Consider the following 13,015-nt stretch of genomic DNA (forward strand, 5'->3'; position numbering starts at 1 on the left):
GTCTCGGTGACAATTAAGAGTGGTAAATAACGGACAATAGGAGGTTTATTAATTATTTCAGCACCTGGTTAAACAGCAATTGCTCGAGTTTCAATGTATAAACACAGCCGTTACTATTATGAGCTAGACTAATTCCACACATTGGAGCTGGAAATCAGAAATTCATCAATAATACTAATTAACGTAGTTTAGATGCTGCTTTTAGTCTAAAAGAAACATTTTAATATTATTAAGCATGGAATTCGCTTATTGAATTAAATCATGGTCCATGAACTGTTTAAAGGGTGCACCACTCACAAGAGTATTCTGGCTCCTTTTGTTACGATTGTTGCTGAGGGGCGACAGCTTCCCGAAAAGCATCATCATTGATTTCAATAGTAAATATCATGCGTGAGTTTTGAAGACTACGTTTGATGGGCAGCACATTGCAAACTGTACTGTTATTATTTGAATTTACTTGCAGCCTGTCATCGACATTAATGACTTGGATAAAGGCATCGAGTGAAACATAGGTAAATTTGCTGACGATAAAAGGATAAATGCGAAAGCAAGTTGTGAGGAGGACACAAAGAGTCTGCAAAGAGTCGTGATCGGGATATGGGCAGAACTTTGGCAGATGGAGTATAATGTGGGATACAGTGAGGTTATCCACTTTTGTAGAAAGAATAGAAATGCAGATTATTTTTTTTAATGGAGAGAGACTAAGAATGCTGCGAAACAGAACGATCTGTGGAACTTCGGATGTGAAACACAGAAATTTAGCTTTCAGGTTAGAAAAGTAATTAGGAAGGCAATTGTAATGTTGGCCTTTATTGCAAGGGGATGGAGTTCACAGCAGAGAAGTCCTGCTACAAATGTACAGGGCGTTGCTGAGACCAAAACTGAAGTACTGTGTACAGATTTGATCTCCTTATTTAAGGAGATCTATAAATGCATTGGAGGCAGAACAGAGAATGTTCAATCAGTTCATTCCTGAGATGAAAGCGTTGTCTTATGAGTAAAGGTGGAGCAGGTTGGGCCTATGCTCATGTGAGATTAGATGAATGAGAGGATGAACTTATTGAACCATACAATATTATGTGGGAGCTTGACAGGATAAATGCTGAGAGCGTGTTTCCCCTCGTTGGAAAATCTAGAACCAGGGGCATAGTTTCAGGATAGCGGGTCGCCCAGTTATGACGGAGATCAGGAGTAATTTATTCCCTTAGACGTGAATCATTGGAATTCTGTACCACAGAGAGCTTTGGTGGCTGCGTCATTGAATATAGTCAAGGCAGAGATAGACATAATTTTTGTACTATGGGGTAGTTAAGGTTTTGGGGTCACATGCATGCAAGTGGAATTGATGCTAAGATAAATCAGCCATGCTCTCATTGAATGACGGAACAAGCTCGAACGGAAACACGAGCTACTTCTCTCCCACCCCTTATGTTCATATTCTTAAGTGACATTTCGGAAGGTAATTATCACCCTGTATATTAAAAGCAGGGAGTATGTCTAGAGCTTTCAAAGAGAGCAAGTCAGACCAATTATCTTGTCACCGTCAGAATTAGATATCAAGCAAAACAAAAATACTTGCTTGTATCATACTATAGCACATAAGTCACATGTAATGTTGAAATATAATGTTTTACCCCTGGAGCTAAGCCACTGAACAGCTACTGTAAACTTATGCATCACGTTACATTTACTATTTTCTTGTTGTTTTACTGTTTTGCTGGGCTAGATTAAGTGTTCGTATATAACATCATTCTGCTGGAGTGTGCTACTGTGGACTTGACATGACAAGGAGGCTTGTCAATTGAAGTAAATTGAAAGGGAGTCTCTGCCCATTATTTGAGCATTGCTGCCAACTTTATCCACATTACACGGGATATGAAAATATTCCATGTCACTTCATGCGGGAGAGATCAGAATTCCAAAACAATATTTACTTTAAACAGAAGGAAATAGTCGCCAATAATATAACAGGAAGAATGTACAGACAGCCTGATTCAGGCAGCCAATAATATTACACTGGAGTTAATGCTGGGAGATGCGATTGACTGTTCAGTGGATGACTGACCCTTCTCCTTTATATACTAGTTCAGGCACATGCTCTCTCTTCTCATGAGAGTTTAATTACATAAGATTGTGATACATTGACTGTCTCATGCATTTTTACCGTTAGAGGTCACGTCTATGCATTTTCAATCACAAACACCTTTATTTTTGTCAGCGCAAACATGACCGCAATTAGAGCAACAAGCCCAGTGGCACCTCTTCGTATTAGGAGGACAATATTCCTGGAGAATATTTCTAAAATGTTGGGAGGAATAACCATTGCAGTTCGTTAGGAAATTTAGGTTAAAACAACAATCCTTGAAGTTGCATTTTAGGTGTGAGGAAGCATTTATGTTCAGATCACAATGCTAATGGAAAGTTTAGTGCTCCACTTCTCTCAACCTGATGAGCAAAATCATTTTATCCTTGTCGAGCGAAATTGCATTTATTAGAAATGTTTTTTAAAATTTATTAGTTCCTGTGATTTGTGCGTCGCTGGAAAGGCCATCCCCTACATCCCCTAATTGCCCTTGAGAATATGGTGGTGAGCTGCATTCTTGAAACACTGCAGTCTGTGTTGTAAATGTACTCCCACAATGCTGATTTGTTGTATCAGTTTGTACAACTGAATAGCTTGCTAAGCCTTTTCCGAGGGCAATTAACAGTCAACCACAATGCCGTGGATCTGATGTCAAATATAGGCCAGACCGTGTAAGGACAGCAGATTTCCTTCCATAAATGACATCAGTGAACTAATTGAGTTTGTCCTGTCAATCCAGTAGTTTCAGCTTCACCGTTACAGATACTACATTTTTAATGCAGATTGAATTAATTAACTGAATTTAAATTGCCCAGCAGGCAGTGGCGGTGTTTGAAATGACGTCTCTGTATTTTTAATCCAGGTCCCTAGATTACTAGCCCAGTGAGATAACCACTATGCTACCGATTTAGGAATCACTGATGGAAATGTCACAATGGAAAATTAAGTTATGACGACAAACCATTCTCGGAAAAAGAGTAGGCATAACTCATTCAACGGATGTGCAAGCTCGAAGGGCCGAATGGCCGACTCCTGCACCTATTTTCTATGTTTATATGTTTCTATGTGTCTATCTATAATCTAATTGGAGCACAGACCAACCAAATCACCAGTTACCGGTGTAACATTAAAAATCTCTACAGTCTGTTAAATTTTGCTTAGATTATAAACTATTGGTTTTATATAGAAAAATAAGACTGAACAAGCTGGAAATGAGCAAATGCATGCATAAGGTTAGCTTGCAGTTTTCCATAATGTGATGAGAGTAATTCGGACTTTTAAAGGGTGTATTTTGATTCAGAAGGATTTTTCCAAGTTCACTGGCTACTTCTGGCGCTCAGATTGTTTCATTTTATCGTGAAAATATATAACGAGCAAGGTTCATAAGACTGAAAGTTAAAATCGATAATGCCGACAGCACTTTCCAGTTGGTGACAGACAGCAGATGGAAAGTGTTCCTCCCACTAATTGGAGATAGCTTCAGTTTGGACTTGCAAAATGGAGGTGGCATTTGCTGTAAGTAATACCGTTCAGTTGGTGAATGAACAATCATGAATCAATTCCGTTAAAATGTTCTGATTAGAGGTAGATTAAACATTTACCTTCAGAGTGGAGCTGGTGCTTGCCGACAGAATCACCGTGCTGGTTTGCTGCAACACAAGAGATCAGCTTTCCAGTTCCAGTCGGGTGAGTCAATCTCACGGAGTTCTGCATCAGGCGACCATTCACCACCCAGGAGATGACTTTAACATCTGATCTTTTCCCAGTGTCGATTCTCCCATTGAGGAAGAATGTGATGTTTCCCGGTGGGTTGGCTCTGACACTGCAGGTACAATTCATCCAATTCTTAGAGCTGGTGCAGGTAGGGCCTCCTACTATTGTGGGTTCATCTAAAAAAGAAGAGGGACTTCCGAATGAAAAGAATATGTCGAACAGTTGCAGTGTCCAAATATTGAACTGAACGTAATTGTGCAAGCTGATTAGTTTATAATATGAAGCAGACTATTTTACAATAATTGATGGTTTATTGTGTTTTAAATTATAGCAGATCAGGATGATGGGTACAACTTAATATTAAACCTAAGCTGTATTCAGTTCAACCGTACTGCCCCTGAAAGATGTTGTGAGGGTTCCTCTGGTGTAGGAAGCTCAGAGTGGTAATTTATGTTTAATATACCGAAAAACGCGTCTTGTCGATTAGTGCTTTAAAAGGTAAATTAATTTCAACACCAATGGACTACAATGCAGCATTTGACCGAGTGTGGCATCAAGGATTCCTAGAAAAATGAAGTCAATGGCAATCAGGAGTAAAACTCTCCACTGGCTGCAGACATACCAAATAAACAGGAAGCTGGTTGTCACAGTTGGAGGTCAATCAGCTCAGCCCTAGGATATCGCTGCAGGAGAAACTTAGTGTAGGTTCCTCGGCCCAACGATCATCAGCTGCTTCATCAATGACCTTCACTCCATCACAACGTCAGAACTTGGGACTTTTACTGAAGATTGCACAGTTTTCAGTTCCACTTGCAACCCCGTAGATAATGAAGCAGTCCTTGCCGCATACAGCATGACGTGGATGTCGTTCCTGCTTGGGCTGATAACCATCAAGTAACATTCACTCCATACAAATTCCATGCAATGACTATCACCAACAAGAGAGAGTCTAACTACCGTCCCTTGATTTTCAATAGCATTATCATCGCCCAATCCCCAACCAATATCCTGTGGTGACCATTGACCAGAAAAATATCTGGTGAAGCCACAATAATATTGGACAACGCAGACCGTTTGATTTGTAGCCCATTCAGCAACGTAACTCTCATTCCTTCCAACACCGGTGCACCCTGACTGCATGTACAAAATGCACTGCAGCAACTCTTCAAGGCCGCTTCGACAGCACGTTCCAAGCCCGTGACCTCTGACACCGGGAAGGACATGAGCAGTAGGCTCATGGGAACACCATCACATCCATGCACCCGTTTAAAATCATAACATCCAGACTTGGAGGTATATTACAGTTCTTTCCCCGTCACTATTTCAAATTCCTGGAACTCGATCCTTAACAGCACCATCGGAGCAACTTCACCACACGGACTGCTGCATTTGAATACGCGGCTCACCACCAACTTCTCAAGGGCAACTTGGAATGCTAGCCTCTTCAGTGCGCCTGCTTTCTGTGAATGAACTAAATTAAAACTTCACGAGATGTGCTGTGTTAAAGATCTGTCTTTGTGTTGAACTGATGCGCTTTGTTTTCTATAAATGTCCGGCAAAACGGCGACAGTTCAAAGCACCGAGTCTCTGAATATTATATTTTTAACTCAACATTAATACAAATAGTGGAGTTTAGTTTGCCTCCCTTTCTTAGACATTGTTGGAAGAATTTTTGATCGACAATGTGCTGCATGTCAGTTCTAAGAAATGGAAGATTTTTTTAATTTCAGACCAGCAGTTGTACCAATGATTAACTAGATATATATTAAAGGACCTGTAAATGTGCTCCTGCCGTAACCTCATCAATGTGCGACCTGCTGCAGTTATGCCACATTGCGCCATCTTCCATTACAGACATACAGATCCCCATGGCCAGGTTAACTTCCATTATTGGAACCATCGAAGTTGTTTGGCATTATTGCCGCAGGAAGTCATGACACAACCCGAAACACATTCAAACGGGCGCCTTCCAGCATGCAGGCAAGAGAACTTTGCAATTGAAACTAGAGTTCGTGAACCTAAAGCTAATATTTAATTGTGAAATTCATACATACTTACATTGCACAGAAATCTGTGTGGAGCAGTTTGCAGTGGTCAGGGTATTTTCAGCCATGCACCAATATTCACCGTCATCCTCCGAACTAATGTTGTGGAATAACTGCTTTTTTTCACTACTGGATGTGGCGCTGATCTGTTCACCATGTTTGACCCACCTTAAACTGATCGGTTGTTTCGTCCAGGCCATGCAATATAATAATACTGTGCTGCCTTCCACCGCTACTATGGAGGAATAGATGGTTGGGTTATCCAGTCCAACTGAAACAGTCTTTAATGCAAAACTTGAATATCGAGTAAGCTTCATTTAAATCTTAACTATCGCACTAACTTGCATAAGAGTTCGGATCTGAATTGCAAACTCTATTTTTTACTGCCTCGCAGTTTAAATTTACAAGAGAATTGTCATTCTTCGAACAGTTATCTGCCTCTAAGACTTTTGTCTGTCTGATGGCGTAAGCACATTAATACTGATTCCTCATTTGGGCCAATTCTGAAGTCCAACTGGAGCTGGGATCTGCCACCATAGCAGCGTTCAGATTTGGACACTTATTTTGCTTGGCTTTTGATATCCATTTAAGATTGACTAATTTCAAAACATCACTGGGCAACATTAGAATAAAAGTGAACGGTCTCACTAACCTAATCCTGGGAGCTCCCAGCCTTGGTTTATGGTTCTGAATCTTCATAAAATAGATTTAGGGACGCACATCTTTGCTCAAGACGTTTCTTGATATGGTCCTAAACTGTGATTAAATTGTTGGTGATGGAAGGACAAATAATCAAACTCGATGGCTGATGTCCATTAACTTTAGAGTAAGCACTAACATTTATCCTCCAAGGTAAGAGTTTCTGGAAAAGAGGTTTTGAAGCCATCGATCAGAATTCTGCATTCCAGAATAGCTCCGTGATAAGCTGATGAAGGAGTGAAGATGATCACGGATGATAGTGCCCGAGAAACTGACCGTTCAATGGTAATTCATGCTCCATCGTGTGTATTCCATAGGCGAGGGAGTGGCACATTGTAGTTAATCCACTTCACTTGCAGGTTGCCATCTGGGCAGTTGTTGTTGATGGAACAGGTTTATCGGGCAGTTTGTCCATAAGTCAGCTCCCCATGACTAAAAATCACTGGCTTTTCTAAAGGAAAATAGCATAATGAATTACTTCTCCAGAATGCTTTTCATGACCATCGGACATCTGTAAACGCTTTAAAGCTAAGGAAGTAATTTTGGAGTGTTATCATTATTTAATGTTGGAAACACAGCAACCAATTTGCGCACATCAAGCTCCCACAAAGAGCAATGTGGCGATGATCAATAAACTGTTCCTGTTATGTTGATTGTGTGCTAAGTATTGACCACTATACAGAGGCTAACTCCCCTGCTCTTTTTAGAAATAGTGCCATGGTACCTTTTCCGTCCACCTGAGAGAGCCAGTGAGGCCTTGGTTTAACTTCTCATCTGAAGGATAGCATCTCCGACAGTGCCGCACTCCTTCAGTACTGCCCTTATAGCATAGGTTTATTTTCAGCATAGATTTATGTGCTCAAGTCCCAGAAGTGATACTTGAACCCACAACCTTCTGACTCAGGTGAGTGTCCTACCCAGTTATTCACATCTGACACATGAGCAGTAGCAAACAGGCGTGCTAGTTTAAATTCAATATTAAAATTTCAATATTAAAACGATCAATTCAACTGCACTAATTCAATCTGAAAAATAAATAAAAATGAACACATTTAGGTATTTTTTCCACATCCTACGTACTGCAAGTGAGTTCGCTATTCTGAAACATGCCTTGGAGTAATAAAGTAGTTAATTGCCTCGCCGGGCAATACATGGCATTCAGTAATTTATCTTTAATCGCTTTATCACCTACATCATTTGTTTAATGGATCTGATACTGATAGACCCGTTTCTCACGCAGGAATTAGAATCAAGTCAACTCTACAAGTATCGCAAATATTAATTCTGTTATATGCCTTGCTTTCCGCAAGCAATTCAAAGTGTGATTGTGAACAATGCAGACTCCGAGAGTTCCAAAATGATGGTACAAAGAAAAGGAATGAGCAGCTAATGAAGAAGTAACACAGGCATGCGCTGAAGAAACACAGCAGGTTCCTAATTTTTTAAGCTCAACAATCCTTCAGATGTAATAACATGTTGTTGACGTGGAATTGTAATCAACAAATAAATCAACATTTTAACTCACTTTTGCATAACTCTAAAATCTACCTCTCAATTTAGCTCTAAATGAAAGCGGGGTATGCTACCTTTAAATAAAGATGGCATGCAAAAAGGCTGTATTATTACCATGCCTTTCAAGACTTTGCGACGTCCAAAAACGCTTCAGACAAAAGTAAACAGAGATGTAACCAGCAAAACATTGCCGACGGTAAACACAGCGGATAATAGGAAAACGAATATCAAGAAATTTGGATTTAAGAGTGAAGTAGAAATTCCAATAAAACTGATAGACGGGACAATTCAGTGAGTCGCCTTTAAGAGCTCACCATATAAATCTTCTTTGCATCCTCTCCAGTGCCCCTATATTCTTTTTAAAATAAGGCGACCAGAACTTCCCTCATGGTTTGCATGGATTATTTGGATATAACGCTGGATAGTGATGACCCAATCACCCGACACTGCTTAATAGTCGATGTGTGGGGTAAATGTTAACAGATGAAAATGGTATAAAACTGGCAGTATCTGATTGTCCACCGATTATCCAAACACGGCTGATCTTACTTTCCATTGCATGCCATAGAAAGGAAACTTGGGCGTGTATAATGATTGGCTCGTCCAAAATTGCCACGTTGAAATCTATTCCTAAGTTGAAAGTGTGCCTCCCAGTAATTAACTCTGAGAACGAAAAGCAGTTGCAATGAATAATGGAGAGATAGTAGAATGAGGAATTATGAGATCGATACAACTCAGTGTCTGTCAATATGAACATAATAACTTAGGAAAAATCATAATAATTAGAAGCAGGAATAGACCACTCGGACACTCGAGCTTGCCCTGCCATTGAATAACAAACGAGATGATAGATTTAGCTTGACCGGTGAAACGCTGCGTGATGTGGAAGACAGCGAGAACATGTTGTTAAAGGTTCACTCAGAAGAGAATGAAAGCAGAAAGTCCAGTTGTAACGTGCCAGATAAAGTCAATCGAGTCCTGCGTTTAATGGGAAGAGATTTTCAACATAAAAGTCAAGATTCCAAAGAGAACAGCCATTAATACACAGTTGGATTAAGAAGACGGATTTTGGGCTCAATTCTATAGGATGTCTCCAGGGCGAATTCTTCTGCATTCTAGCTGGTAGAAGGAAGAACACATATCAATAACGTCTCAAAAATTGGGGCTGATCCTATTTGTGTGGAACAGATTTTTGAATGATTTAACTGATGTGCCTTAATTTATCCAGCAATGGGAAAGATGAGACAGAAGCAGACTGAGGCACGACTCGAACTTGCCGCCCTGGTCAAAACTGGCATTCGGGAGAAGGCACCCATTCGAACAGCCGCCCGAGTTTCATTACCTTCCATTTCATTTGAAATAATGAGCTGTTGGTTTGTTTATTGGAGGTATAACCAGCAACGTCAATATTATGTCCCTTCAAAAAGTTGCAGATCTATCCTCGTGTGAACATTTCAGAATGGGTGATAAAGATGTTGAAGGGAATTTCAATAAAGGGATATGAGGATTGAGTCGACACAGGCCATTCAGAGTGTTGCTCAAGTGAAGGATAAAAAGCAACACAGAATTTCTGGGCTGAACGGCATGTTTTACTGCTGTAATTTCTATATATTTCTGCCTTTAGGATATGAACTAATGCGTGTCTAATCAGTAAACCTGCACAATAAGGTTTCACTATAATTTGAGATCGGTCAGGTACAACATAGGTGAACTCAGACTGAACAACTGGAATAAAAATATAAAAAAACAAAGGGAAAACTCACCTGAAATAGAAAGAAAGATTTTAGAACGGTCAGTCCGATGTGTAATATAATAAGAACATAAGAACATAAGAATCAGGAACATGAGTAGGCCATCTAGTCCCTCGAGCCTGCTCCGCCATTCAACAAGATCATGGCTGATCTGGCCGAGGACTCAGCTCCACTTACCCGCCCGCTCCCCATAACCCTTAATTCCCTTATTAGTTAAAAATCTATCAATCTGTAACTTGAATACATTCAATGAGCTAGCCTCAACTGCTTCCTTGGGCAGAGAATTCCACAGATTCACAACCATCTGGGAGAAGAGATTCCTTCTCAACTCGGTTTTAAATTGGCTCCCCCTTATTTTGAGGCTGTGCCCCCTAGTTCTAGTCTCCCCAACCAGTGGAAACAACCTTTCTGCCTCGATCTTGTCTATCCCTTTCATTATTTTAAATGTTTCTATAAGATCACCCCTCATCCTTCTCAACTCCAACGAGTAAAGACCCAGTCTACTCAATCTATCATCATAAGGTAACACCCTCATCTCCGGAATCAACCTAGTGAATCGTCTCTGTACCCCCTCCAAAGCCAGTGTATCCCTCCTTAAGTAAGGCGACCAAAACTGCATGCAGTACTCCAGGTGCGGCCTCACCAATACCCTATACATTTGCAGAAGGACCTCCCTGCTTTTGTACTCCATTCCTCTTGCAATGAAGGCCAAAATTCCATTCGCCTTCCTGATTACCTGCTGCACCTGCAAACTAACTTTTTGGGATTCATGCATAAGGACCCTCAGGTCCCTCTGCACCGCAGCATGTTGTAATTTCTCCCAATTCAAATAGTATTCCCTTTTTTGGCTTTTTTCCCAAGGTGTATGACCTCACACTTTCCGACATTGTATTCCATCTTCCAAACCTTAGCCCATTCGATTAACATACCTAAATATTTTTGCTGCCTCTCTGTGTCCTCGACACAACCCACTTTCCCACTAATCTTTGTATCATCTGCAAATTGTGTTACACTACACTCTGTCCCCTCTTCCAGGTCATCTATGTATATTGTAAACAGTTGTGGTCCCAGCACCGATCCCTGTGGCACACCACTAACCACCGATTTCCAACCCGAAAAGGACCCAATTATCCCGACTCTCTGCTTTCTGTTAGCGAGCCAATACTCTATCCATGCTAATACCTTTCCACTGACCCCGCGTACCTTTATCTTCTGCAGTAACCTTTTGTGTGGCACCTTATCGAATGCCTTTTGAAAATCTGAATACACCACATCCATCGGTACACCTCTTTCCACCATGCTCGGTATATCCTCAAAGAATTCCAGTAAATTAGTTAAATATGATTTCCCCTTCATGAATCCATGTTGCGTCTGCTTGATTGCACTATTCCTATCTAGATGTCCCGCTATTTCTTCCTTAATAATAGTTTCAAGCATTTTCCCCACTACAGATGTAAAACTAACCAGCCTATATTTACCTGCCTTTTGTCTGCCCCCTTTTTTTAAACAGAGGCGTTTCATTAGCTGCTTTCCAATCCGCTGGTACCTCCCCAGAGTCCAGAGAATTTTGGTAGATTATAATGAATGCATTTGCTATAACTTCCGCCATCTCTTTTAATACCCTGGGATACATTTCATCAGGACCAGGGGACTTGTCTATCTTGAGTCCCATTAGCCTGTCCAGCACTACTCCCCTAGTGATAGTGATTGTCTCCAGGTCCTCCCTTCCCACATTCCCGTGACCAGCAATTTCTGGCATGGTTTCTGTGTCTTCCACTGTGAAGACTGAAGCAAAATAATTGTTTAAGGTCTCAGCCATTTCCGCATTTCCCATTATTAAATCCCCCTTCTCATCTTCTAAGGGAGCAACATTTACTTTAGTCACTCTTTTCTGTTTTATATATCTGTAAATGCTTTTACTATCCGTTTTTATGTTTTGCGCAAGTTTACCTTCATAATCTATCTTTCCTTTCTTTATTGCTTTCTTAATCATTCTTTGCTGTTGTTTAAAATTTCCCAATCTTCTAGGTTCCCACTAACCTTGGCCAGCTTATACGCATTGGTTTTTAATTTGATACTCTCCTTTATTTCCCTGGTTATCCACGGCTGGTAATCCCTTCTATTACCGCCCTTCTTTTTCATTGGAATATATTTTTGTTGAGCTCTATGAAAGAGCTCCTAAAACGTCCTCCACTGTTCCTCAATTGTGCCACCGTTTAGTCTGCATTTCCAGTCTACTTAAGCCAACTCTTCCCTCATCCCACTGTAGTCCCCTTTGTTTAAGCATAGTATGCTCGTTTGAGACGCTACTTCCTCACCCTCAATCTGTATTACAAATTCAACCATACTGTGATCACTCATTCCGAGAGGATCTTATACTCGGAGATCGTTTATTATTCCTGTCTCATTACACAGGACCAGATCTAAGATAGCCTGCTCTCTTGTAGGTTCTGTAACATACTGTTCTAAGAAACAATCCCGTATGCATTCTATGAATTCCTCCTCCAGGCTACCCCGTGTAATTTGAGTTGACCAATCGATATGTAGGTTAAAATGCCCCATGATTACTGCTGTTCCTTTTTCACATACCTCCATTATTTCCTTGATTATTGCCCGCCCCACCATGAAGTTATTATTTGGGGGCCTATAAACTACGCCCAGCAGTGACTTTTTCCCCTTACTATCTCTAATCTCCATCCACAATGATTCAACATTTTGTTCATTAGAGCCAATATCGTCTCTCACAACTGCCCTGATATCATCCTTTATTAACAGAGCTACCCCATCTCCTTTCCCTTTTTGTCTATCTTTCTGAATCGTCAGATATCCCTGTATGTTTAATTCCCAGTCTTGGCCACCCTGCAACCACGTTTCTGTAATGGCCACCAAATCATACCCATTTGTAATGATTTGTGCCGTCAACTCATTTACTTTATTTCGAATGCTGCGTGCGTTCAGGTAGAGTGTTTTAATACCAGTTTTTAATCCATGATTTTTAGTTTTGACCCCTCTTGCAGTCCCTTTTCATTCAGTGGCCCTTTTTGTTTTTTGCCTTGGGTTTCTCTGCCCTCCACTTTTGCTCATCTTCTTTCTGTCTTTTGCTTTTGTCTCCTTTTTGTTTCCCTCTGTCTCCCTGCATTGGTTCCCATCCCCCTGCTACATTAGTTTAACTCCTCCCTAAACAGCACTCGCAAACACTCCCCCTGGGACAT

This window comes from Pristiophorus japonicus, chromosome 31 (genome assembly GCF_044704955.1).
Source record: "Pristiophorus japonicus isolate sPriJap1 chromosome 31, sPriJap1.hap1, whole genome shotgun sequence".
In the NCBI taxonomy this organism is placed as follows: domain Eukaryota; kingdom Metazoa; phylum Chordata; class Chondrichthyes; family Pristiophoridae; genus Pristiophorus; species Pristiophorus japonicus.